The sequence below is a fragment of the Myotis nattereri genome, assembly GCF_964212035.1.
Source record: "Myotis nattereri genome assembly, chromosome: X".
Lineage (NCBI taxonomy): Eukaryota > Metazoa > Chordata > Mammalia > Chiroptera > Vespertilionidae > Myotis > Myotis nattereri.
Window position 1 is genome coordinate 50,548,441 of NC_138078.1, and position 26,084 is coordinate 50,574,524.

General features: G+C 44.0%; 1 protein-coding gene and 1 pseudogene across 9 annotated transcripts in view; one reads left to right on the plus strand and one right to left on the minus strand.

Annotated features, from left to right (window-relative positions):
- LOC308510960 (small ribosomal subunit protein uS3-like) overlaps positions 1 to 23,974 on the minus strand; it is a 49,106-nt pseudogene extending 25,132 nt beyond the window's left edge. The window contains exon 1 of the transcript in view: positions 23,300 to 23,974. The product of the transcript in view is annotated as a small ribosomal subunit protein uS3-like (transcript). The remainder of the gene's footprint in view (positions 1 to 23,299) is intronic.
- Positions 1 to 26,084, plus strand: part of EDA (ectodysplasin A) — a gene marked incomplete at both ends in the record, with an annotated part of 598,912 nt that overhangs the window by 342,443 nt on the left and 230,385 nt on the right. The window lies entirely within an intron of this gene.

A 26,084-nucleotide genomic window follows, 5' to 3' on the forward strand; every position in this document is an offset into this window, starting at 1 on the left:
TTCCTCTTGCATTTTTTGTAATAGTTTGAGGAGTAGAAGGATTAGTTCTTCTTTGAATATTTGGTAGAACTCCCCTGTGAATCCATCTGGACCAGGGCTTTTGTTTCCTGGAAACTGTTTATTATTATTATTATTATTATTATTATTATTATTACTGCTTTAATTTCATCAGTGGTTATTGGCCCATTCAAGTTTTCTGATTCTTCCTGATTGAGTTTTGGAAGGTTGTATTTTTCTAGGAACATGTTCATTTCTTCCAGGTTGTCCTGTTTGTTGGGATAAAATTGCTCATAGTATCTTATTACAATCCTTTCTATTTCTGTGGGGTCAATTGTTACTTCACCTCTTTTGTTTCTGATTTTGTTTATTTGGGTCCTCTCTTTTTTGTTTCCTGGTGAGCTTGGCTAGAGTACCATCAATCTTGTTTATCCTTTCAATGAACCATCTCTTGGTTTTATTTATCTTTTTTATTGTTATTTTTTTGGTCTCTATATCATTTATTTCCACCCTGATCGTTATTATTTTCTTCCTTCTACTTGTTCTAGGCATTGCTTGTTGTTCTCTTTCTAATTGTTTAACTTGTAGTGTTAGATAACTTATTACCAGTTTTTCTTGTTTTTTGAGGTAGGCCTGTAGTGCTATGAACTTCCCTCTCAGGACTGCTTTCAATGTGTCCCATAAGTTTTGGATTGTTGGGTGTTCATTTTTATTTGTTTCCAGGATGTTTTTTTATTTCTTCTTTGATCTCTTTGGTGACCCATTCATTGTTTAATAGCATGCTATTCAGCCTCCATGTATGTGATTGTAAGTGTTTTTATTGTAGTTGATTTCTAATTTCATGCCATTGTGGTCTGAGAAGATGCTTGATATGATTTCAATCTTCTTGAATTTGTAGAAACTTAGCTTGTGTCCTAACATGTGGTCTATCTTTGGAAATGTCTCATGTGCACTTGAGAAGAATGTATATTAGATAGGTTTGTGGTGGAATGCTCTGAGATGTCAGGTAGTTTCATCTGTTCTAGAGTGTTATTTAGGATTGCTGTTTCCTTGTTGATTTTTTTGTCTAGAAGATTTATCCATTGATGTAAGTGGAGTATTAAGTCCCCTATTATGGTTGTATTGCTGTCGATCTCTCCCTTGATATCCTACAGAAGTTTTATATATATATTTAGATGCTCCTATGTTGGGTGCATATATTTTAACCAGAGTTATATCCTCTTGTTGTATAGATCACTTTAGTATTATGTAGTGGCCTTCTTTATCTCTTGTTATGGCCTTCACTTTTATGTCTATTTTGTCAGATAATGTATTGCTACCCCAGCTTTTTTCTCATTTCCATTTGCCTGAAAAATTTTTTCCATCCCTTCACTTTCAGTCTGTGTGAGTCCTTTGTTCTGAAGTGGGTCTCTTGTAGACAGCATCTATATGGGTTATGTTTTATTATCTGTTCAACTACTCTATGTCTTTTGATTGGAACATTTAATCCATCTATGTTTAAGGTTATTATTGACTAGAGGCGGATGCACAAAATTCATGCATGGGTAGGGTCTCTAGTCCTGGCCGATGATCAGGGCTGATCTGTGGGGCAGCACTGGCCCACTTTCTAGCCAGCTCTGCCCCCCCATCGCCGCCCACTCACCTGCCAGCCCTGTCCTCCACTGCCGCCGCTGGTCACCACCCTCTGCAGGGTGACCTGCGGAGCGATTGGGGGCCCCCCTCTGGAATCCTCCTTGGCTGGCCTGGGGCCTGCAGGCTGGGGGCAGCTCCTTCATTAAGCATCTGCCCCCTGGTGGTCAGTGCACATCATAGCAATTGGTTGTTCCACCAGTCGTTCCACTGTTCACTCAATTTGCATATTAGGCTTTTATTATATAGGATAGGTACTTGTAGCGATTTTTATTCTTTATGCCTATGTTTCTTATTCTTTTTCTATTTCTTCTTTTTACAATAGTATCTTTTGCATTTATTGCATTGCTGGCCTGGTAGTGATAAACTCTCTTAGCCTTTTTTTGTCTGTGATGCTCCTGATTTCACATTGAATTATGAATGATAGCCTTGATGGATAGAGTATTCTTGAATTCCATCCCTTGCTTTTCATCACTTTGTATACTTCATGCCATTTCCTTCTGGCCTGATGTGTTTCTGTTACGAAATTTGTTGATAGTTTTATGGGTAACTTTCTCTCTGTCTCTGGAAGCCTTTAAGATTCTTACTTTGTCATTGATTTTTGCCACTTAAATTACAATGAGTCTTGGTGTCAGTCTTTTCGGGTTCATTGTTTTTGGGGCTCTGTGCTTCTTGGACTTGTGTGACTGTTTTCTTCCCCAAGTCAGGGAATTTTCTGTCATTATTTCTTCAACAGGTTTTCTATTCTTTGCTCACATTCCTCTCCTTCTGGCACCCCTATTATGTGAATGTTGTTTCATTTCATGTTGTCCCAAAACTCCTTTAGACTCTCCTCCTGCTTTTAATTTTTTTTTTTCAGTTTCTGCTCTGTTTTTTCTACCTTATCTTCTAACTCCCTGAATAGAGGGTGGAGAAAAGAAATGGGAAGACAAGAAGGAAAGATAAAATAAACACATTTTTTAAAACATGTGAATAGAGGAGAGAGCAGATAGGCCTAAATTTAGGAAGTAAATTAAGTTTTAAAATTAGGAGAAGAAAAGATCAAGAAAAGAGAAAAAATTGAGTAGTGAAGAAAAAGAAAAGAGAAGGGGGATAGAGTAGGAGCAGAGAAGTGGAAATTAGATATGTGAATAAACCAACAGAGACTAGAACAGGGGTGGGCAAACTTTTTTGACTCGAGGGCCACAATGGGTTCTTAAACTGGACCAGAGGGCTGGAACAAAAGCATGGATGGAGTGTTTGTGTCAACTAATATAAATTCAAAGTAAACATCATTACATAAAAGGGTATGGTCTTTTTTTTTTTTTAGTTTTATTCATTTCAAATGGGCCGGATCCGGCCCGCGGGCCGTAGTTTGCCCACGGCTGGACTAGAATAATAACACATCAATAAAGCAGATAAAGATCCATTTTTTAAAAAGTGAAGTGTTGTTCGCTTCAGCCGAGTTTTAAGACCCATAGGAACTGGTTTAAGACACCACTGTTTTGTTCTGTCTGCCAATTCTGGACTTCCTGTTGGGTACTTAGGTGCTGACCACTGTCAGGTACTGTCTTTTGGCTTTTAGCACCCTGTTTGAAGTTCCAAGCAATCCACTGGTCCTCTGGTTACATCTGTTTCTACAGGCCTTAGCTGTAAGCAGGTAGGGCCAATCTATTCTCTTTGCCTGTCTGCTAGCTGTCAATCTTAATCATTCAAGTGTCTGTTTCTGACAAGGGTTGAGGTGGGTTGGTGCTGTTCTTCTTTCATGGAATAAGATGGGTGTGGTTTGTTTTTTCCCTGACTCAGAGCTACTCCTCCATGAATGGCCCAAAATATTACTCTGCCCTTGGTCAGTCAGAGATCCTTGTATGGAGACGAATGGGATTGGCAAGCAACCTGAAGTTTTAATCAGTCTGGTTCCCAGAATAGTGGTGCAGATTTCCCATCTTCCAGTCCAGTCACTGAGGGTTCCTTGGGAGTATTCAGACCCTTAAGCTTGGACTCTGCCTTTATTTCCTCTGTAAAGCTCAAAATGCAAGGTGTGGCAGGCTGTATCTCCTGCCCTGAGGCTACTGGCAGGGTCTGGCTCTTCTGGGGAGAAATGGCCACTTAGGTTTGGAAGCTTAAGAACATCCCAATGCAGGATTCCGGGCCATGTATCCCTGCCCTGATTCCCTCCTCAGCCTCTCAGGCACCTCAAATCTGTGCCTCCCTCCCTGCACCAAAGATTTGGGTGAGTAATTGCAATTGACAAATTTTGTGTTCTGAGTTTAGAGAATAAAAACAAAGACAAAACAAAAAAACAACAACAATGAAACCAGGATTTCTCTCCCCCCAGCACCATGCTGCTTTCTCCTTGACAGAGGCCACCTTTCGCAGGGCAGCCTTTTGAGGCAGTGGTCTTGGGTGCAGACTCCATAGCTGCCTGAAGCCCTGCGGCTTTTCCTTTTCACAGTTGGGTGTTGTACGTGTCTCCTCAGCTGGGTCTAATTTCTTAATTCTGGATGGATGTCCTCTGATTTAGTTGTATTTCCAGTCTGGCCCTTGGGAGGAGGTGCACTACACATCTGCCTATTTGGACTCCATTTTTTCTCTTCCCTTGGATATATTTTTCATACATTTGGCTAATTGGAACATCAGTGAAGTTGGTCTCTGTTCCTTTGTGGATTTTCAGAATACTTATTTTCATTTTTCTCTTTGATGTGCTTTTGTCTCCCAGTGCCTAATTATAGCTTCAGCCTTACCTGTACAAGACTTTATTTGTCAAATATTTGACATCCTAACGAGAATGTATAATTAGCAATGTTAGGTATAGGTATCGTTTCTGTGTTTGCCTTCATTTGCCAAGTTTAATTGGTTAGCCTTTGGCCTTGATCAAACCTATTAGCTTGAGAAGTTATAAAAGTCTTTCCTTGGTCTGGAGTGGTGATAGCAAACCTCTAAGGTGGCCCTTATTTATCCCATTTTCCTGGTATGTTCACATCATTATTGTTGTTCCTTCCCACAATGACTAGGACTTATCTGTGTGGAAATAAAGTGTGACTTTCAATGCTAGGTCATAAAAAGCATTGAGCCTGGCTAGAGTTCCTCAGTGTTTAAGTGTCAGCCTATGAACTAGGAGGTCATGATTTGATTCCCATTCAGGGCACATGCCCAGGTTGTGGACACAATCCCCAGTGTGGGGCATGAAAGAGGCAGCCAATCAATGAGCCTCTCTCATCATTGATGTTTCTATCTCTCAATCCCTCTCCCTTCCTCTCTGAAATCAATAAAGAATATTTTTAAAAACAACAAAATAAAACTGCCTCTTGGACATTTGTTCTGGAGAAAGCCAATGCCCTATCATGTGCCTACTCAAGCATTCCATAGAAAGCCTAGAATTGAAGCCTCCTATGAATAACCAGAAAATAGTTGAGGTCTTCTGTGAGTTCACCATTTTAGAATAATCCTCCACTCTGTTAAGTCTTTGGAGGACTGTAGCCCTAGCTGACATCTTGATTACACCCTTATGAGAGACCGTTAGGACAGAGCTACTTAGCTAAGCTGCTCCTGAATTTCAGATCCCAGAAAATGTGTGATATAATAAATATTTGTTGTTTTAGGACACTTAAGTTTTGGGGTCATTGGCTAAATACCAATAGATAGCTAATACAGGAGTCAGTGTTTGTTATGGCCTGATTTACTTATGGCTAAGCTCAAGGAATTAGTTTTCAAATAAACAATTATTTTTTAAAACAGGACTATAGAGAAATAGAACTCATGAAAGTTATACTTTTTTCTTCATGTTATTGTTTGTGTTATTAATTCCACCAAGTACCAAAAAGAAATAAAATAGCTGAGAAGGGACTGCCTCTGTTGGAAAACAACAGCAATGTGGTCCCTACCTTCACCGATTTGACTTATTAGTATTGAGAAGGAATATAGATTTTTTCCCATATTACCAAATATATAACTCCAGAAATATTTGGGAAATTCTGAGCACCTGGGAAATCCACAGAAACATTTATCTAATTAATTCCTGAGAAGTACTGAAAGAAAATATTTTTTAAAAAAATATATTTTTATTGATTTCCAAAAGGAAGGGAGAAGGAGAGAGAGATAGAAACATCAATGATGAGATCGAATCATTGATCAGCTGCCTCCTGCATGCCCCACACTGGGAACAAGCCCACAACCTGAGCATGTGCCCTGACCAGGAATTGAACCGTGGCCTCCTGGTTTATAGGTTGATGCTAAACCACCGAGCAATACCAGTCGGGCCTGAAAGAAAATCTTGGTCTCTTCAGATTCCAGGGGGAAAAAAATGTGCTTTGGAACCCACTGATACTATCCCCAAACTTTATTGCTCCCTCACTTGTACCTAATAATCTTCACTGCATAATTGAATGAAGTGAGCAGAAAATTATGAGTATGTGAAAGTAGAAGAGACCTAAGTAGCTTGTTCAGATGTTAATGAGAGTAGAAGACTGGGTACTTTTGAACAGTTGGCTGATATGAGAATCACCCTCTGGAATGGAATTTGAAAAAATGAAGTGGAACCCAGGGCTGTGATAAGAATTATTGATGTTTATTGAGCAATCCAATATAGAAGTAATGCATGTACCTTTTTAGCACCAATGAGCAAGGTTCTTAAGGACATCTGCCCCTCAGTGGCCTGTGCTAGATATACCAGATATTTGGACAAGCTAGGTTTCCAAAATATTGGGAGAACTGATAAATTAATGCCTACTATTTATTTTTTTAAATTAACATACAGTAAAATGTACTTTTTTGGGAAGAGGAGAGTTGTACCATTCAATGAGTTTTAATACATGTATAGATAAATTCATTTAACTACTACCACAGTCAAGATTCAGAACAGTTCCATCACTCAAAAAACACTCTTTTGTAGTACCTGTTTCTATTCATAGTTACCTCTTCCCACTTACTCCTAACAATCACTGATCTGTGCTATCACTGTAGTTTTGTCTTTTCAACTATTCTATATAATAAAAGGGTAATATGCAAATAGACTGAATGGTGGAATGACCAGAACACTGGCAGCCCCTTGCCCTGGCTGGCCCCACCTCCCAGTTGTCACCCCCACCCTGATCAGGGACAGGGCCAGCTGGCAAACTACCTTCGGCCCCTTGCCCCGGCCAGCCCCACCCCTGAACAGCCCCTCAGCCCCAGCTGGCCCACCCCAGCTGAACCCCACCAGTGCACGAATTTGTGCACCAAGCCTCTAGTATTATATAAATAAACATATATAATAAAAGAGTAATATGCAAATTAGCCATCACTCCACGACAAAGATGGTGCCCACAGCCAATAGGAAGGAATATGCAAATTGCTGTCACTCCTTGACAAAGATGGCGGTGGCTGAGGCAGAATGCCGGCAGAGGGCCTCTGGGCCTGCTTGGTCACTGCTGCCATGGGAGTGGAGGAGCAGAGACACAAGCCTTCAAGGGGGCCCCGCACCCAGCAGCTCCAAGCCCCGCAGCCGCAGTGGCACTGGGGCTGGAGGAGCAGAGACACAAGCCCGCAGGGGGACCCAGCACCCAGCAGCCCATGCCCTGCCTCAGTGTTGGGGCTGGAGCAGGAGAGACACAAGCCCACAGGGGGGCCCAGCACCCAGCAGCCACAAGGCCCGCAGCGTTGCTGGGGCCACTGGGGCGGGAGGAGCATAGACACAGCCCGCAGGGGGCCGGCACCCAGCAGCCCCAAGCCTTGTGGCCACAGAGGTGCTGGGGCCACTGGGGCTGCAGCGGAGACACAAGCCTGCAGGAAACCTGTGGAAAGGGAGATAAACTATCATAACTTTATTTCCCTTTCCACAAGATGAGAAAACTGACCCTGATTTATTTGGTGATATGGCCCACACCTTTATACAACCACAGGGTATGTTATGACCACTCCCAGGAAGATCTGGTCAGAATACTGGTCAGAATACTGTTTCCAGGGAATAACGCTACTATGGCAAATCATCTAAAAGAGGAAACAAACTTTTGTTGGGTTTATTCTGAAGGTCAGAGAATAGGCCACCTCAACATATGCTGTGTTGTTATATTGATGATCTTGAGCTGCAGATGCTTGAAAAACAGCAAATGCAAGGAGAGGCTTTCACTGAAGTCTCCTGATCTGCCTAAAATCAGACCCCCCAAAAGGTTCCCTTGATGGGAAAAGTGTCTTCAGCCAGTGAAGACTGATTCCTGTCACAGGACAGGAGACCAGAAGTTGACATCACACCCAAACTTTGTTACAGACTATCTCCCCCTACCCCCATTTATGTTTTCTAAAAATCATGTACTCTCCTCTAAGAGGCCTACATTTCCTGTCCCCCTCCCTAGGAAGAAGGTATTTAAATCTGGATTCTAAGCCACTTGGGGAGTTACTCATTTTTCCCTGGGATCTCCCACATATACACTAGGTACATATGTTAATGAACTTTTATTTTTCTCTTGGTAATCTGTCTTTCATTACAAGGGCCTCCACTAAGAACTCAGAAGGGTAGAAGAAAACTATTTTTCCTCCTCCATAATTCTATCTCGGGAAATCAAGTCCCAGGTTGAACAGTGAGGTTGGCTCAAGTGCCAAGCAGTCCCGGCTGAGGGGAGGGAAACTTCCAGGCGGAAATCAATGATATTGGCATCAAAGTAGGACAGAGGGCACGCGCATGGTTACTGATGGGAGTTTAAAGTGATTCAACATTTTTGGAGGATGATTTGGCAAAATCGATAGAAATGTTCAAGGTACATCCAAGAGTCTTCTAGGAATCTCATCTGCTGAGATAAAGCACGACTGCATAAGCCCTGGTCAGAACCCAGGATGCTACTGCGGGCTCTCCTTCCATGATGGGAAAACCTGCTAACAACCTGCATTTTTAGGACAAGGTGGCATCTATACTAATAAAAGGGTGATATGCTAATTAGACTGAACATCTTCCGGACGTCCTTCAGGACAAAGCCATGGTGGCAGGGCTGAGGCAGAGGCGGTTAGAGGCGATCAGGCAGGCAGGGGAGAGCAGTTAGGAGGATCAGGCCGGCAGGGGAGAGCAGTTAGGGGGATCAGACCATCAGGGGAGAGCTGTTAGGGGGATCAGGCCAGCAGGGGAGAGCAGTTAGGGGGATCAGGCCAGCAAGGGAGACCAGTTAGGGAGATCAGGCTGGCAGGAAAGTGAGCAGTTAGGAGCCAGAAGCCCCAAAGGATACTGGATTGGAGAGGGTGCAGGCCAGGCTGAGAGACACGCCCCCCCCCACTCCCATGCATGAATTTTGTGCACTGGGCCTCTAATAAATATATAAATTTATCCTGTCTAATAAAAGAGAAACATGGTAATTAGTGTACGTCCGCTACCCTTCCCATTGGCTAATCAGGGTGATATGCAAATTAACTGCCAGCCAAGATGGCGGCCGGCAGCCAGGCAGCTTGAAGCGAACATGAGGCTTGCTTGCTTCAGTGACGGAGGAATCAAACGTACCCCGCCTGCCGCTGCCGGCCTCTGAGCTTGCAGTTTGAAACATTGTTACAAATATAGAAGCTAAACAAAACCCCAGAAACCTGCTTTCAGCCAGCCGGGATCTCAGAGCTGGAGTTGAAACAGTGGTTCGATTATAAAACCCAAACAAACCAGATACCTGCTTTCAGCAGGGGAGGCCTAAGAGCTGGAGCCAAGCCTCAGAGCTAAAGCTGGCCCAGAATAAAAGAAAAAAAGAAAAAAAGGAGCAGTTGGGAGCTCAAGTCACCCGCCAGCCTGAAAACAGCCCTCAGCCCCTCACCCAGACTGGCCAGGCACCCCAGTGGGGACCCCCACCCTGATCCAGGACACCCTTCAGGGCAAACCAGCCAGCCCCCACCCGTGAACCAGGACTCTATCCTATATAGTAAAAGGGTAATATGCCTCCCAGCACCGGAATCAGCAGAGCCGCGAGGCCTCCCAGCACCGGGATCAGCGTGATAGGGGACAGCGCCCAAACCCCCTGATCACCCTGCGGCTCTGTGTGTGACAGGGGGTGGGGCCACAAACTCCCTATCCACCCTGCTCTGTTCGTGACAAGGGAAGGCACCCCAACCCCCTGATCATCCCTGCTCTGTGCCTGATAGGGAGGAGCTCCCCAATCCCCTGATCGCCCTGCGGCTCTGTGTGTGACAGGGTGTGGCACCCCAACCCCCTGATTGGCCCTGCTCTGTGTGTGACAGGGTGCGGCTCCCCAACCCCCCCCCCCCATGGGCCCTGCTCTGTGTGTGACGGAGTAGAGCCATAACCTCCCCATCGGCCCTGCCCTGAGTGTGACAGTGGCGGTGCCCCAACCCCCTGATCAGCCCTGCTCTGTGGGTGATAGAGGGCGGCGCCCCAACTGCCCCCCACGGGCCCTGCTCTGTGTGTGACAGGGTAGAGCCATAATCTCCCCATCGGCCCTGCCCTGAGTGTGACAGGGTGCAGCGCCCCAACCCCTTGATCCGCCCTGCTCTGTGTGTGACAGGGGGCGGTGCCCCAACTCCCCTATTGGCCCTACTCTGTGAGTGACGGGGGGAGCTCCCCAACCCCCTGATTGGCCCTGCTCTGTGCATGACGGGGTGGTGCCGCAACCTGTCCAGTGACCCTGCCTTGAGTGTGACAGGGGACGGTGCCCCAACCCCCCAATTGGCCCTACTCTGAGCGTGACTGAGGGTGGCATCTCAACCTCCCAATCCGCCCTGCTCTGGGCATGACAGGGGGCGGTGCCCAAACTCCCCAATCAGCCCTGCTCTGAGCCCGACCAAGGGCTGCACCTAGGGATTGGGCCTGCCCTCTGCCACCCGGGAGCAGGCCTAAGCCTGCAGGTCGTTTTCTCCCGAGGGGTCCCGGACTGTGAGAGGGCACAGGCCAGGCTGAGGGACCCCCCCTTCCCCCCGAGTGCACAAATTTTTGTGCACTGGGCCTCTAGTATATTATATAAATACCAGAGGCCAGATGCACGAAATTCATGCAAGGGACTGAGCCCCACAGCCGCAGCAGCTGCCTTGGCCCTCGCAGCCCCAGCTTCGTCCGGAAGGTCGTCCAGATGGTTGGTCCGCTCTTTGGCCATCTGGCATAATTAGCATATTATGCTTTTATTATTATACATATATGTTAGAAAATGCATAAATTCAGCATGTAGCCTTTTGAAACTGGTTTATTTCATTCAACATAATGCCTTTGAGATTCATCTAACTTTTCCATCTTTGCCTATACTACATCCTATTCATCAACCAATTTTGCTGAGTAGTATGCCCCAGTATGAATATACCACAGTTTGTTTATCCCTTCACACATTGACAGACATTTGGGAATTTTTCCAGGTTGTGGTTTATGGATAATGAGTAGAGCTATAAACATTCGGGAACAAGTTTTTGTGTGAACATAAGTTTTCATTTCTTTGGGATAAATACCTAGGAGTACAATTGTTGGGTTATGTGTTAAGTTTATGTTTTACTATATGAGAAACTGCCAGACTGTTTTCCACAGTGGCTATGCCCATTTGTATTCCCACAAGTAGTGTATGAGAGTACTGTTTTGTCCATTTCCTTGCCACCACTTGGTATTGTCACTATTTTTTTTTTTTTGGCCATTCCAGTAAATGTGTAGTTGTATATTTATAGTGATTTTAATTTTATATTTTTCTGATGGCCAGTGATGTTAAACATCTTCATATGATTAGTTGCCTACTTTTTATTTTATAAAGGATATTTAATTAAATATAAAAGAACATTTGAACATCAAAAAGTAAATAATTGTAAATTAAATAAATAAATAATGAATAAAAAGGTAAATAATTGTAGCCTCACCACATTGTCTTCATTATTTTCATTTTAACTCATGCCAGTTGAAATTTGATTGTGATTATTCATTGATCTGTAGACAACCTTTTGGGAGCCGTGTAGTCCAGCACTTATTTCAGCATTGGCATTGTTATAAGAATGGGAGGATCAATGTAGTCAATTCCTTTTACTGAAGGGTCCTGCTAGGTAAATCTTTACTGGCTCTAGACCAGTTATAGGGTTGGTCCCACTTAAACTTTCTGGCACGATAGTTAAGAAACTTCATAATTTTAGCTTTATCTTCTACCATTCCCCTAACTGGTTTGTGACCAGCAACCTCACTTCTGTTGCTGTCCTTCATGGAATCCTAGTTTTATCCTTTATCTGGGATGCCCATCAAGTCTATCCACATTGTATTTATTCTTCAAGCTGTTACTCAGTGTTTGACAAAGTATATTCTGAGGGATATCTGCATGGAAATAATCTGGAATCCTATGTAATAAAAGGGTAATATGCAAATTGACCCTAACAGAAGAACCACTGGGAATGACTGGTCACTATGACACACACTGACCACCAGGGGACAGACACTCAATGCAGGAGCTGCCCCATGGTGGTCAGTGCGCTCCCACAGGGGGAGCTCTTCTCAAACACAAGCCAGGTTGGCGGCTGCCAGCACAGCGGTGGTGGCGGGAGTCTCTCCCACCTCCTCAGCAGTGCTAAGGATGTCCGACTACAGCTTAGGCCTGCTCCCCGCTGGCAAGTGGGCATCCCCTGAGGGCTCCTGGGCTACCAGAGGGATGTCTGACTGCCAGCTTAGGCCCGTTCCCCCAGGGAGCGGGCCTAAGTCAGCAGGTGGAAATCCCCTGAGGGGTCCCAAACTGGGAGAGGGCACAGGCCGGGCTGAGGACCCCCCCCACCCCGCAAGTGCACAAATTTTTGTGCACCGGACCTCTAGTTATTAAATATTTAGACTTCTCAACTCTGCTCTGGACTTACTGAATTAAACTTTCTGGTGATTTACCTCAGCAATGTGCATTTTAACAAATGTTCCATATATGATCCTTAGGCACAAATGAGTATGAGAACCTGAATCTAGCTGCTGAAGTCCTACCTTAGTGAAGCTATCAAATGTGGCTCCCAGTCCACAGTAATTTTACCTTCTTCTAAAGAACTGTTTAACTCTCTTCCTATGTCAGTTTGTCAGTAGCATTTATTTTGTCATTTCACCTATTATGTGTTATGATGGTTTAAATGATAAGAATGATATAGTTTATAATCCACTGAAGGAGAAGGATTCCTTTCATACCCTCTTTAAATTTGTATAGTATAATATAGCATGATATAATGTACATAAAGTATCTCTCTCTATTTCTCTCTCTCTCTCTCTCTCTCTCTCTCTCTCTCTCTCTCTCTCTATATATATATATATATATATATATATATGCAGAATTGAGCTAAAGAAAATAAACCAATAAAGAGAGAATGTATCCTGGATGGTGCTCAGTGGTTAGAGCATCAGCCTGTGCACCAGGGGGTCGTGAGTTTGATTCCTGGTCAAGGGCATGTACCTGGGTTGCAGGTCCAATCCCTTCACGCCCCCCCGCCCCCCGACGTCTGGGTATGTGTGGGAGGCAACCAGTTGATCTGTCTCTCTCACATCCATGTTCTAATCTCCCTCTCTGCCCTTTCTCTCCCTCTCCCCCTCCCTTCCACTCTCTCTAGAATCAATGGAAAAAATATCCTCACTCCTCAAATAAGGATTTAAAAAAAAAGAGAGAGAATGTGAAAGTGGAAGAGAAAAGGCAGTGAAAGAAAAAGTGCAAGCATGTGCCCACATGTACACACATACATTTCCTGTTTGTATAATGAAATGCTGAGTATGCTTTTTCAAAACTCTTCCATTACTCATTCCTTGAATTTCTCTTTTTGCTGCCTTTTTGGCCCTTCAGGAGAATAATAACAGGTGACATGTATATACACGGTAGCTAGTAAAGTTCATTTTATATACAGGGAATGAAACTAGCACATCCTTTGAGGAAAAGGGCCCACATACCTTCTTTTGAATCTATGAATGTTAAACATGTTAGAAGCCTGGTGAAACATGAAAACACACTAACCTTCACTTACAGACATCTAAATGTGGACATATTATTTTCATCCTTCTAGTAGTGGAATCCCGAGATAAAAGGCAATACAATTGTTTCTAATCATTTTTCAAAAGCATAGTTGTTTTGTGAACAATGATGATATAAAGCTTTGAAATATTTGAAGGAAATTTTGCCTTGAAATATTTTAAATATTTTCTACTTGAAGTACTAAATTGATTTAAGCCATTGAACATCCTATGACACTTTGAAATATCTTAAATATTTTTAATATGAAGGAGTGGCAGTGTCTCATTGCTTTTGTAGTGTGTTGATTAGCCAAGCATTATTGTCCCTGAAGCATCTCACATTTGTTCCACTTGCTCCCCAGTGCTTTACTCATACCAACAAAATTTCATATTCTATCCTTCCTTCATACCCAAATCTTCCCATTATTCAAATTCCACAGTAGTTCCCACCTCCTTCATGAAACTTACTGTTACCGCTCATGCCCATGAAGATTTCACCCTCTTGTGAACTCTTAATACTCCCTGTCTACAGCTCTTATTCGACACCTAACATATAGCTTGTCTGGTAGCATAGTGTTTTGTTGTTTAACTCTTTAATTGTTTATTTTTCCACAGGTGGGTGTCTTGTTTTGCAAGCTAACCAAGTTTCCTTGATGTTAGGGACCTTTCTTCTAATACTTTCCTAGCACTGAAGAAACGAATGAATGAAGAATTAGGTAGTTGTAGCAATACATTGAGCTTTGTAGAGACAATTGTTGAGAACTGGTGGAGAATGTTACAAAGTTAGTTTCTTAAAGAAGCAACCAGTGTTAAAATAAATATAATATCTAGGCAAATCTACTGGGACATGACACAAAAGTTTAAGTAGTACGTATTTTTCATTCATTGCTTGCAAATCTTATATAATAAAACCCTAATATGCAAATAGACCAAACTGCAGAATGACTGGTTGCTATGATGCACACTGACCTCCAGGAGGCAGACGCTCAATGCAGGAGCTGCCCCCTGGTGATCAGTGAGCTCCCACAGGGGGAGCGCCACTCAGCCAGAAGCCAGGCCAGGGGTGGGCAAACTTTTTGACTTGAGGGCCACAATGGGTTCTTAAACTGGACCGGAGGGCCGGAACAAAAGCATGGATGGAGTGTTTGTGTGAACTAATATAAATTCAAAGTAAACATCATTACATAAAAGGGTACAGTCTTTTTTCTTTTTTTAGTTTTATTCATTTCAAACGGGCTGGATCTGGCCCACGGGCCGTAGTTTGCCCACGGCTGAGCCAGGCTCACAGCTGTTGAGCGTAGCAGCAGTGGCGGGAGCCTCTCCCACCTCTGCTGCAGGCGGGTGGTAAGGAGCGAGTGGTACCGGACTGAGAGAGCCCCGGACTGCGAGAGGGATGTCTGACTGCTGGCTTAGGCCCGATCCCCCAAGCTGGCAGGCAGACATCCCCCAAGTGATCCCGGACTGCGAGAGAGTGCAGGCTGGGCTCAGGACCTCCCCTCCCCCTCCAGTGCACAAATTTTGTGCACTGAGCCTCTAGTGTTTTCATAATTTGCAGTGGATAATGACTAATGATGTCAGGGTGTGATTGAGGATATATTTATGCTGGACCTGCATACTGATCCATGACAGACATGGCCAAATGGCTCATTTTTACCATCTTTATAATCAATATTAATTGCTGTATCTAAATCCATTGTGTGATGAGTCCTATTGGTTGTTTAGACAATCCTAGAAAACAGGTGGTGAGTACCTTGGTCTGTTGGTTCCACACATGTGGATGTAATCCTATATTCTGAATGACAAGATAACAGTCTACAGAACTGCTATGCTTTTTAGTAGAGTTGATCTGCTCCAGAGGGTATCAGGAAAACTGGAGTTTTTGTCCTTTTATAGGGCCCAAAGGAGTAGGAAAGCCTTGAGCCCCTATAATCTTCTGAAATGCTTTTTGGTCCAGAGATTACTTATCCAACACAGAAACCTAAGAGTCACTCTTAGCTCTGCCCTTTTTCCTGACTCATTTATTCCAATCAGGAACCAAGTCCTATGCAGTCTAGCTTTATAGCATCTCTTAAATCCATGCTCTATTATACTTACTGCTGCCTTGTTTCAGAATTTTCTATTTCATCAGGATTAACTTTTCCCTCTGAGGTTTGATGGTCTGATCAATGCTTCTGTGTCTCTGGATCTGTTTTTGTTCATCAGTTTATGGACACATATGTAATACTTTAATCAATAATGAAATTTAAAAAATAAATTAAAAAAAAGATTAACTTTTCCCCTGCCTACAGTCTCATCTACTTCGCTAATATATTTTTGAAAGTATTTGTTGGGGGATCATGTTACTCCTGCTTAAAATGCTTTCATGATTCCCATTTTAAATGATAAGATCTAGCATTTAGGATTGCACCCAAAGCATTCAGTTATATGGTCTCTGCCATCACTTCAGACTCATCGGTGGAAGATTCCATTTGTATTTTTCACCACATTGAATTAGGTCTTTCTGGATGCACCATGCTGTTTCATGCATCTATGCCATTGCACACACTTCTCTTTATAATTGGAATGCCATTCCCCACCCTGTCGTCCCACCCCAAAAAGGCTCTGAGAAAGTAGTGCTTTCTAGTTGAAGCTTTTCCTGACCACTCCTCTGTTATCTGTGCCTCCTCTACATCCTATACAAACTTGTATCTTAGCACCTGTAAATCTTTATTGAATTACTAGAGGCAAAGGGTTCGGCCCTCGTAGCCAAGGCAGCTTGCCTCAGCCCTCGCAACCCTAGCTTCATCCGGAAGGTTGTTCGGAAGGACATCCGGAAGTTCGTTCAACTATCTGGTCTAATTAGCATATTATGCTTTTATTATTATACTAGGGGCCCAGTGCACAAAAATTTTTGCACTCGGGGGGGCCCTAAGCCAAGCCTGTGCCCTCTCGCAGTCTGGGACCCCTCGTGGGATGACCACCTGCTGGCTTATGCCCGCTCCCTGGGGGATCAGGCCTAAGCTGGCAGTCAGAAATCCCTCTGGCAGCCTGGGAGCCCTCGGGGGATTTCCACTTGCCAGCAGGCAGCAGGCCTAAGCTGCAGTTGGACATCCTTAGCGCTGTTGAGGAGGCAGGAGAGGCTCCCACCACCACTGCTGTACTGGCAGCCGTCAGCCTGGCTTGTGGCTGAGCAGAGCTCCCCGTGTGGGAGTGCACTGACCACCAGGGCGCAGCTCCTGCATTGAGTGTCTACCTCTGGTGGTCAGTGTGTGTCATAGTGACCAGTCATTCCCAGTCTTTCTGTTGTTAGGGTCAATTTGCATATTACCCTTTTCTTATATAGGAGTGCCTGTCCAGCCTGGGTGAGGGGCCGATGGCTGTTTGCAGGCTGGCCATAGCCCCTTCAGGGTGGTGGTCCCCCCTGGGGTGCCTGGCCAGCCTGGGTGAGGGGCGGCTGAGGGCCGTTTTTAGGCTGGCCACACCCCCTTCAGGGTGGGAGGGTCCTGCTGGGGTTCCTGGCCAGCCTGGGTGAGGGGCTGATGGCTGTTTGCAGGCTGGCTAAGCCCCCCAGCAGGGACCCTCACCCCATGAGGGTGTGGCCAGCCTGGGTGAGGGGCTGATGGCTGTTTGCAGGCTGGCCACAACCCCCAGCCACACAATCTCCCAGTGGAGGCTGGCTGGAGGCAGGTATCTGGGGTTTATTTATCTTCTATAATTGAAACTTTGTTGCCATGAGCGGAGGCCACAGCCGGCTCAGGGCAGCAGGGAGCTTGGCTTCCTCCATAGCCAGGGCAACCAAGCCTCCTGCTTGCTCCAGCTCCAGGGCTGCTGGCCGCCACCTTGGTTGGGTTAATTTGCATATAATCGCTCTGATTGGCTGGCGGGCATGGCTTAGGGTGTAGCGAAGGTACAGTCAATTAGCATCTTTGTCTTTTATTACTGTAGATATTTGACTTCTCCAATTAGACTACAAAATTTGGGGGGGGGTATAAAAAATATTTACTTAGAATGAGAAAGTAAATTACAAAATAGTACAGTATTTTAGAAACTGACACCAAAACATCCCAAAACCTGGAGCAGTAATATATAAATATTATATACCATTATGAATATACTATAACATATATCACTAATTAACAGTTCAATATACTTCTATAATACTTTTTACTACATATTTTTACTACCTGTTTTTTTTAATTGTAAGAACACTTCATATGGGATCTACCTCTTAAGAAATTTTTAAGTGTATAATACTGTATCATTATCTGTAGGCACAATGTTATAGAGCTGATCTCTAGAACTTAATCATCTTGTATAACTGAAACTTTATATGCATTGAAAAACAACATATTCCCCCTCCCATCACCTAGAAAACTACTGGCTGCTTTCTGATTGTATGAATCTGACTGCTTTAGAAGCCTCAAAATAGTGGAATCATGCAGTATTTGTCATTCTATATCTGGCTATTTCACTTAGTATAATGTCCATCAGATTCATCCACATTGTCTCAAATGGCAGGATTTCTTTTTCTTTTAAGGCTAATCATATTTCACTGTATCTGTATACTACATTGTTAAATCTATTTATCTGTTGAAATGCATTTAGGTTGTTTTCACACCTTAGCTATCCTATATAATAAAAGAGAAACATGTAAATTGACCATCCCTCAGCTACACTCACCAGCCAATCAGGAGTGTGTATGCAAATTAACCCCACAAAGATGGCGGGTTAATTTGCATACACAGGTGCTGGAAGGATAGCGGAGTGGGAGAGCCAGTGGAGAGTGGAGCGGCTTGGGGAAATTGGCTCCCCAAGCCTCCAGACAGAGAGCAGAGAGGGAGAGCTGGTGGCTTGGAGGACTTGGCAGAGAGGGAGGCCCTGGGACAGAGACGGACCAGGAAGGGAAAACCAAGAGTGCAGGGAGCACCAGGAATTCTGGGAATAGTAATTTTGGTGGCACCCCCAGGACCATAAGCAGAAGCCCAGTGCACGGGGAGCATGAGGAATGCTGGGAATTGTAGTTCTGGTGGCAGACCCATCTCCTAGACCAGCCGTGGGCAAACTATGGCCCGGGGCCAGATCCGGCCCGTTTGAAATGAATAAAACGAAAAAAAAAAAATAAAAAATAAAAAAAGTACCCTTTTATGTAATGATGTTTACTTTGAATTTATATTAGTTCACACAAACACTCCATCCATGCTTTTGTTCCGGCCCTCCGGTCCAGTTTAAGAACCCATTGTGGCCCTCGAGTCAAAAAGTTTGCCCACCTCTGTCCTAGACACTAGAGCAAAGTGAGCCTGGAGCAAGTTACTGTTGCAGTGGGGGATGGAGGGAAAGGAACGGTGAGAGACATAAGCAAAATCACAGTGTCTAGGAAAAATTAAAGGGAAGATACCCTAAAACTTCCAGGAAATCTCCACCAATGGAGCAAAGAAAAAAAATGCCTCTATTATTCCGTGAGCAACAAACCAAACTGGGTTGGGGTCTCAGACAATTCACCCATATGATTGCAAAGACAGACAGAAACTCCAGGATTGGAGAGGGCTCCCCTGAGGGCTCCCAGATTGGAGAGGGTGCAGGTTGGGCTGAGGGACCCCCACACCCCCAGTGCACGAATATTGTGCACCAGGCCTCTAGTTATGAATAATATTATAATGACCATGAGAATATTCTCACCGACACTCATCTCTTGTTTTTTTTAATCTTCAACAACGGATGTGTTTTTCAGTGATTCTAGAGAGGGAGAGGGCGAAGGGGTGGGGGAGAGAGAGAAGGGGGAAGGGGAGGGGAGGGAAAGGAAGGGAAAGGAAGGCAAGGGAAGGCAAGGGAAGACAAGGGAAAGGAAGGGAGAAACATATATCAGTTGCCTCCCACATGCATCCTGAACGGGGATCAAACCCACAACCTGGGTATGTGCAACAGTAACTTGCTCCAGGCTCACTTTGCTCTACTGTCTAGGAGATGCGTCTGCCACCATCAGGAATCAGGGAGTTATCTCTTTTTTTTGTTTAATAATTGCTATCTTAGGTGTAAGATAACATCTTAATGTGGTTTTGATCTGCATTTGACTGATGATTAGTGATTTTAAACATCTTTTAATTTACTTGTTGCCCATTTGTATGTCTTCTTTCAAGAAATGTCTATTCAATTGGGTTGTATTTTTGCTGTAACAGTTCCTTATATATTTTGAATATTAATAACTTATAAATGACTAGGGGCCCAGTGCACGAAATTCATGCATGGGAGGGGAGGTCCCCTCAGCCCAGCCTGCACCCTCTCCAATCTGGGACCCCGCAGGGGATGTCCGACCGCCAGTTTAGGCCCGATCCTGGGGATCGGGCCTAAACCAGCAGTCGGACATCCCTCTCAAAATCCTGGACCGCTGGCTCCTAATCACTCACCTGCCTGCCTGCCTGATCACCCCTAACAGGACCCCCTACCAGCCTGATCACTCCTAACCACCTCTGCCTGCTCACCTGATCACCTCTAACTGCCCCCCCACTGACCTGTTTGCCCCTAATTGCCCCCCCCCCGCTAGCATGGTCGCCCCTTACTACCCCCCCCACCAGCCTGGTTGCCCCCAACAACCCCCCTCTGCTGGCCTGGTTACCCCCAACTGCCCCTCCTGCCAGCTTGGTTGCCCCTCACTTCCCCCCCTGTGGGCCTGGTTTCCCCTAACTTCCCCCTCTGCCAGCCTGGTCGCCCCACTCAGCCTGTTTGGTCATCCTTTCAGTTGTTTCAAATGTGACAAACCCTAGCTCTTTACATATATATTAGAGGCCCGGTCCACAAAAATTTGTGCACTCAGAGGGGTCCTTCAGCCCGGCCTGTGCCTTCTTGCAGTCTGGGACCCCTCAGGGGATGTCCACCTTCTGGCTTAGACCCGCTTCCCGGGGGATCGGGCCTAAGTGGCAGTCAGACATCCCTCTGGCAGCCCAGGAGCCCTCAGAGGATGCCCACTAGCCAGCGGGGAGCAGGCCTAAGCTGCAGATGGACATCCTTAGCACTGCTGAGGAGGCAGGAGAGGCTCCTGCCACCACCGCTGTGCTTGTGGCTGAGCAGAGCTCCCACTGTGGGAGCACACTGACCACCAGAGGGCAGCTCCTACATTGAGAGTCAGCCCCCTGGTGGTCAGTGTGTGTCATAGTGACCAGTCATGCCCAGTCGTTCTGCTGATAGGGTCAATTTGCATATTACCTTTTTATTATATAGGATAGAGGCCTGGTGCACAGGTAGTAGCTGGCTGGTTTGCCCTGAAGGGTGTCCCGGATCAGGGTGGGGGACCTGCTGGGGTTCCTGGCCAGCCTGGGTGAGGGGCTGATGGCTGTTTACAGGCTGGCCAAGCCCCCCAGTGGGGACCCTCACCCCATGGGGGTGTGGCCAGCCTTGATGAGGGGCTGAAGGCTGTTTGCAGGCTGGCCACAGCCCCTTCAGTGTGGTGGGGGGTCCCACTGAGGTGCCTGGCCAGCCTGGAAGAGGGGCTGAGGGCCGTTTTCAGGCTGGCCACACCCCCCTACAACCGATGCTCTCAGCCTCTCCTTTTTTTTTCCTGGGATTTATTTATCTTCTAAAATTGAAATTTTTTAGCTTTGAGAGTGTCCCAGGGCAGGCCAGGGCATGTGGGAAGCTTGGCTTCCTCCATCGCCAGGGGCAACCCAAGCCTCCTGGTCACACCAGCTCTGTGACCGTGGCCATCTTAGTTGGGTTAATTTTCATACTCGCTCCTGATTGGCTGGTGGGCGTGGCTTGTGGACATGGCTTGGGTGTGGCTTGAGTGTAGCAGACGGATGGTTAATTTGCATGGTTTCTCTTTTATTTTTATATATATACACTAGGGGGCCGGTGCACAAATTTCGTGCACTGGTGGGTGGGGGTGGGTGAAGGGGGGTCCCTCAACCTGACCTACACCCTCTCCAATCTGGGAGCCCTCAGGGGGGCCCTCTCCAATCTGGGAGTTTCTGTCTGTCTTTGCAATCATATGAGCAAAATGTCTGAGACCCCCAACCCAGTTTGGTTTGTTGCTCACAGAATAATAGAGGCATTTTTTTTCTTTGCTCCATTGGTGGAGATTTCCTGGAAGTTTTGGGATATCTTCCCTATATTTTTTCCTAGACACTGTGATTTTACTTATGTTTCTCACCTTTGCTTTCCCTCCATCGCCAACCGCAATTGTAACTTGCTCCAGGCTTACTTTGCTCTAGTGCCTAGGACAGTGGTCGGCAAACTGCGGCTCGCAAGCCACATGTGGCTCTTTGGCCCCTTGAGTATGGCTCTTCCTAAGCCTTAGGAGTACCCTAATTAAGTTAATAACAATGTACCTACCTATATAGTTTAAGTTTAAAAAATTTGGCTTTCAAAGAAATTTCAATCATTGTACTGTTGATATTTGGCTCTGTTGACTAATGAGTTTGCTGACCACTGGTCTAGGAGATCCGTCTGCCACCAGAACTATGATTCCCAGCATTCCTTGTGCTTCCTGCACTCTGGGCTTCCACTTCTGGTCCTGGTGCTGCCATCAGAACTGTGATTCCAGCGTTCCTGGTGCTCCCCGCACTCTGGGCTTCCGCTTCCAGTCCTGAGGCTGCCACCAAAACTATTCCCAGAATTCCTAGTGTTCCCCTTGCTCTGGGTTTTCCCCGACCAAGGGAGCCATGTCCCCCCAAGCCTCTGGCTCTCCTGCTCTGCTCTCCATCCGGTGACCGAGGAAGCCATGTCCCCCCAAGGGAGCAACCGAGGGAGTGACCAAGGGAGCCACGTTCCCCCAAGCTGCTGGCTCTCCCACTCTGCTCTGTATATGCAAATTACCCACCATCTTTGTTGGGTTAATTTGCATACTCAGTCCTCATTGGCTTTGTGGGCGTGGCTTGAGCATAGCAGAGGGATGGCTAATTTGCATGTTTCTCTTTTATTATATAGGATAAAGATACAATTTGCAAATACCTTCTCCCATTTTGTAGGTTGCTTTTCACTCTGTTAGTTTCCTTTCCTGTGCAGAAAGCATTTAGCTTGATGTAGTCCCATTTGTCTATTTTTGCTAGAGATGCTTGTGCTTTTGATGTCAGATCCAAGAAAGCATTGCTTTTGACCAGCTATTTTCACCCAGTGTGCTGCAAGAATCTTTAAAACGTTCAATGACTGACTGTTTAGTCAGGGGCACTGACCTCTTTTCCCTTAGATTGTCAAATAAAATAGTGACAACAACCAACACAACAGTAGTAATCTGATATGAATGCCCTGTCTTGAACTGTAAATATATAGGTCATATAATAAGGTTGCATCTAATTAGTTAATGCTTGATACCAGATATCCTTTCATACAAGTATACACACCTCATTTTTTTAACAGTCACTTTGGGTAGGTAATTACTATTATTATTTTTTTTCAGTAAATCAATCAAAACTATCCCTATATTTTTTGTCATATTGGCAAAAGATATATGTTTTGGTGTGCTGCAGAATTTTAGTAATTGTTTATTGAGCTTTTTATTTTTCTTCTAGAAATATTTTTATTAAAGGTCTTTATAGAACAACATGCAGACTCCAGATCCAGCTGCGAAGGAGACCCTGTTATGCAGTGGTTACTGGCTGGGGCATGGCAGGATGCTCTAGATCAGGGGTGGGCAAACTTTTTGACTTGAGGGCCACAATGGGTTCTTAAACTGGACCGGAGGGCTGGAACAAAAGCATGGATGGAGTGTTTGTGTGAACTAATATAAATTCAAAGTAAACATCATTACATAAAAGGGTACAGTCTTTTTTCTTTTTTTAGTTTTATTCATTTCAAATGGGCCGGATCCGGCCCGCTGGCCGTAGTTTGCCCATGGCTGCTCTAGATTCTCACCCCTCTGTTCTGAGATGGGGGTGGGCAGTATCTCATGTTTGGGTTACACAGTGCTCACATGGTCAGGCAGGAGCTTCTTAGGACCTCTCTTACTATTTGGGTCCCAAGGAAGCATGGTCTTCATTTTGATGCCCAGCACACACTGCCTAAGCAGCACATGGTTTACGGCAGTGTCAATATAGTAATTAACAGGGTCCCCATCAGACCATTAACAAACTTCATGGATTTAGCTCTCTATCCTCAGTGTTTCCCAGACACCATGACCTTGCAGCCTTTGGCCCTACTCTCCATGATGAACTGCAGCATGCTATAGAAGGCCCACAACATAGCAAGGCCTCCTAGAAGTTTGTAATGCAGAGATTCTGCCTGGGCAGTGGCACATACTAGTAGACCTTTTGTGGCCACAGTTTCATCATAAAAATCTACACTGCCCTCAGGGTTACCAAACCTCTTCTGAACCATGGAAGTCAGTTCCCATAATTGTTGGCCTGTTTCACCAAGAACATTCTGCATCCGGGTGGCCCAAATAATAATTTCTGTCTTGGTTGGTGTAACTTGGATCTCAACTCCAGAGTAGCCATCTTCAGCTAGCTCCTGAGTGAGAAACTTGTTCAGTTCAGTTTTGAAGATGCCATCAGCAACAAGCTTCCTCTTCTTGGAAATTTTCACAGCCATCTTGCTGCCCTGCATCATGAAAAGGAAAGTAATTAGTTTAGGTTTGCCATGAGATGGAAAAGGTTGAAAATTGCTGCTTTAGGTCAATATTATGAAGCTTTGTCCCTGTGTTTTCTTTTAAGTTTTACAATTTCAGGTCTTACATTTAAGTCTTTAATCTATTTTGAGTTGATTTTTGTATATGATGGACGTGGATAGCCAGTTTTTCCAGTACCATTTGTTGAAGAGAGTATCCTTTCCCAATTGTACATTCTCAACACCTTTGTCAAAGATTAGTTGGCCATATATGCATGGGTTTATTTCTGAGCTTTCTGTTCTATTCCATTAGTCTGTATTGCTGGGTTTTGTTGTTTTGGGTAATACTATACTATTTAAATTACTATAGCTTTGTAATATATTTTGAAATGAGGAAGTATGATGATTTCATCATTGTTCTTCCTTATCAAAATTACTTTGGCTATTCAAGCTCCTTGTAGTTCCATATGAATTGTTTTGTTTTTTTTTTTCTATTTCAGTACAAAAAATTGCCTTTGTGATCTTGATATTGATTGCATTGAATCTGTAATTGCGCTAAGTAAAATAGACATTTATAATAAGTCTTCCAATCTATAAACATGGGATAACTTTGCATTTATTTGTGCTTTCTTTAATTTTCATCAATGTTTTATAGTTTTCAGCCATAGAAATCTTTCACCTCCTTGTTTAAGTTTATTCCTAAGTGTTTTATTATTTTTTTTTACTATTGTAAATGGGACTGTTTTCATAATTTCCTTTTCAGTTAGCTCATAAGTCTGTAGCAAAGTAACTGATTTTTATATGTTCATTTTGTATCCTGTAACTTTATTGAATTCATTTATGTTATATAACAGATTTTTTTGTGGATTCTTCAAAGTTTGCTACAAACATGATCATGTCATCTGAAATCAGATAATTTTACTTCTTCCTTTCCAATTTGGATACCTTTTACTTATTTTTATTTTCTTGCCTAATATCTTTGGCTAGAACTTCAAGTACAGTGTTTAATATAAATGATGAGAGTGGGCATCTTTGCTTTGTTCCTGATCTTAAAATAAGTACTTTAAGTTTTCACCACTGAGTATCATGTTAGCTTTGGGTTTTTCTTATATGGCCTTTATTATGATTTATTGAGACAAATGAAAAGGAAATCACAACATACCAAAACTTATGGGATATAGCAAAAGCAGTACTAAGTGGAAGTTAATGAATGCCTACATTAAGAAAGATGTTAAATAAGCAAAGTAACTTTACATCTCAAGAAACTAGAAAAAGAAAAAAAAGGAATCCCAAAGTTAGCAGAAGCAAGTAAATAAAGATTAGATAAATTAAATACAAAATAGAAATATATTAGAAAAACATCAATAAAACTCAGTTCTTTTGAAATTATAAACAAGCCCTTTGCTAGTCTAAATAAGAAAAAGGGAAAGAAGACATAAACAAAATAAAAACTGAAAGAACAGACATTGCAACTGATGCCACAGAAATACAAAATATTATGAGTGACTGCTATGAACAGTTATATGCCAACAAATTGGATACCTTAAAGAAATTGAAAAATTTCTAGATACAACCTACCAAACTGAATCATGGAGAAATAAAATATCTGAACAAACCAATAATGATTAAGGAGATTAAATCAATAATCTAAATCTTCCAATAAGCCTAGCTGGGTGTGGCTCAGTGGTTGAGCGTCGACCCAGGAACCAAGAGGTCACTGGTTCGATTTCCGGTCAGGGCACATGCCCAGGTTGCGGGCTCGATCCCCATTGGGGGGAATTTATGAGGCCAGCTTTATCCTGGGACCAATGCTGGACAAAGACACTAGAAGAAAAGGAAACTATAAGCCAATATCCTGATGAATAAAAATGCAAAAATCCTCAACAAAATGCTAGGAAAGCAAATTCAATAGCACTTCAAAAGTATCATACACTATGACCAAGTAGGATTTATGCCTGGACAAAAAAGATGATTCAACATACACAAATCAATTAATGTGTTACACCACACACTAATAGAATAAAGGATAAAAATCACATGATCATTTCAATAGGTGTGGGAAAAGCACTGGATAAATTTCAACACACTTTCATAA